A 3,120-nucleotide genomic window follows, 5' to 3' on the forward strand; every position below is an offset into this window, starting at 1 on the left:
CTGGAGAGAAACCTTATATATGTAAAGAATGTAACAAAGCCTTTCATCGTTCCTCATTTCTTACTCAACATCAGCGAATTCACACTGGAGAGAAACCTTATAAATGTACAGTATGTGGCAAAGCCTTTACCTACAACTCAAATCTTATTCAACATCAGCGAATTCATACTGGAGAGAAACCTTATAAATGTACAGAATGTAGCAAAGCCTTTATCTGTTACTCAGATCTAACCTATCATAAGCGAATCCATACTGGAGAGAAGCCTTATATATGTAAAGAGTGTAACAAAGCCTTTCATCATTGCTCAGTTCTTACTTGACATCATCGAATCCATACTGGGGAGAAACCATACAAATGTAAACAATGTGGCAAAGCCTTCATTAGGAGTTCGGCCGTTACTCAACATCACCGAATTCATACTGGGGATAGACGTTATAAATGTACAGAACGTCGCAAGGCCTTTATTAGGATTATAATCTTACTGAACATCGGCGCATGCATACTGGACAGAGACCATATAAATGTACTGAATATGGCAAAGTCTTTGGTTACAACTCAGCTCTTACTCAACATCAGCGAATGCGTACCGGAGAGAGACCATATGAATGTACTGAATTTGGCAAAGCCTTTAGTCGGAGTGCTTATCTCACTAAACATCTGAGAACACACACTGGAGAGAAACTCTAGTAATGGAACAAATGATGGAAGAGGTTTGTTCTAAACATGCATCAGAAAACACAAAAGTATATACAAAAAAAAAAAGTTCAAATGATGTAACCAATATGTAGAATAGTATTTAATCAAAAGTTAAATGGAAACAAATATCAGAGATTGCATAATAGAAGGCATTTCATCAATCTTGTTTTCAGAAGTTTCTATGAAGTACAATGACTGTAGGGAGTACTCCATAGTTAAAACACATAGAAAATGGACGTATTAGCATGATTCGTGAGATGAAGGTTGATGGTTAGAAAGTCACAATTCTTAAGAATGTATGTATGAAAGTGAAAGTAAAGTCGCTCAGTCGTGTCCAACTTTACAACCCCATAGACTGTAGCCTACCAGGCTCCTGTGTCTATGGGATTTTCCAGGCAATAGTACTCGAGTGGATTGCTATTTGTATGCTCGTTTATAATGACATGATTTGAGATTCTTTGACGTGAATGTAATTCAACACTCAATCCATACTAAGCTTTCTACTGTGTTTGGAAACGTAGATTTTTTATGGTTTATTAAAGATTAGCCTTTTTATATTGTGTTGCAACACAATTTCTATCTATCCTCCATTAGAAGATGAAGGATACCATAATGTAAAATGGACAATGACCATCTAAATGGAGGTTTTTAGCATTGATGTTAAATATCTGGAAGTTGCCATTATGTAAGTGATCATTTAATCTTTCCATGTATTAAAGTAAGATAGAAGTTGGTTCTAAAGTTTCAATAGTAATATCGTTGATTTGTAAGAAAAACACAATGAGAGTTCACTGCAATATTGATGTATCTTTATCATAGCAACACACAAGTCATGATTATTACTTGACAATGTTGAAATGAAGACAGCTTCTGTGATAACCCAGAAACGTATTAGAAAGTCTTCCTGGAAGAGGCATGGAATTAGTGTATACCATGCTTCCTAAGTGCTTCCTAGGCTTTGTTTGGTAAGCTGTAAAAGTCACAAATCTCATATCCTTATATCAAAAAACGAGTATTGTTGACAATTTCCCTAAACTGGTCCATGCTGTTGCTGCCTCAGCATCTGTCTGGGCAGCAGGCAGCCTGTGGTTTCTTGAACTCAAAAGCCAGTCCTGTGAGCACCTGCTCTCTAGATGACCATCTTCCTTGAGATCAACAGTCTTTTGAACACCAGGGTCTACTTTACAAGCCCCCCTTCAATGACACCCTCACAGTGCTCACCGGATTTGTTGTTTTGGCTTGAATGGATTAATTCACACTCACCCTAGGGAGCCCAGAGCACCTCACCCAGCATAACTTCTACAGGCTAAACTGTAGGAACTGGTGTTTTCTCTGCCTGATTCTAGCTTTGATCTCTCTCAGAAATTCCTGCCCGAAATCCTCCCCTACAGAAAGGTCTTAGGTGTGGTGAGTGTGAGGCCTTGAGCTCAGGATTCCTGAAAGTTGGTTCAGGAGAACATCAGGAAAAAATGGGATTTGGTGATGACTCCGTTAACGGCCACACTGTAGACCTGCAGATTGATAACTTCTTGGAGTGGGGACCTGACCACCAGGGATTTGTGTTCATTGAAATAGTTCAGAAAGAATCTTTAGCCGAGTGGTTTCCATCTGGTTTCCCATCAGGATCACATGAACAGTGTCAGGAACTGACCTCACTGATGCCCTCCCAACAGAGTTCTATGTTGGTCCTGTGGGAGCACCACTGTGGTGTCTAGGAAGTGCTCCAGGGGATTCTAAGCAGAGGCCCGGGTTAAGGAAGTGCCTCCTGATCCATCTGTGAGAGCTGAGCCCTGGCTTCCTCCACGGAGAGGCAACAGGGTTGGTCCAGCTGGATTTGGATAGGGAAAGTCAGAATTTTGCAGCGGGTTCCCATTTCCTCGTTCCAGGGATTCTCTCCACCCCGAGACTAAAGCTGCATCTCCAGCATTGGCAGGCAGATTCTTTACCACTGAGCCAGCTGGGAAGCCCAGTGACTCAACTCAGAGGTCCAGAGTTTTTCAGAAAATTTTCAGAAATAAAGGGAAAACTAGGAGATGCTATCCTTTTCATTGCTGAGTCTTACTACTTAAATGCATTATTAGGATACTACACAGGGGAAGTATATGTGAAATGAAATTTGCATAAAATTGACATTTTTAAATGTTAGATTCAAGTTATAATTTCATTGTTAATTCCAGAATGCCCAGGCAGTGATTGTGCATCTTTCATGTGATTCATTTACACAGTGACATCTGATGCCCACTGGTTCTGGAGACGTCACTCTGACATCATGAGACTATGAAGTTCATACTTCTCTCTCTCTTTAAACAAGGTTGTGGAAAAAAGGAAGAAGGAATGTGTGGAAATGCTCATAGTTAATGGAGAAACTCCCCATCTTCTTGGTTTCTCTTTGCTTCTGAGAATGAACACTCATTGTGTTGATT

Source organism: Bison bison, unplaced genomic scaffold (assembly GCF_000754665.1).
Source record: "Bison bison bison isolate TAMUID 2011002044 unplaced genomic scaffold, Bison_UMD1.0 scf7180017848479, whole genome shotgun sequence".
Classification (NCBI taxonomy): domain Eukaryota; kingdom Metazoa; phylum Chordata; class Mammalia; order Artiodactyla; family Bovidae; genus Bison; species Bison bison.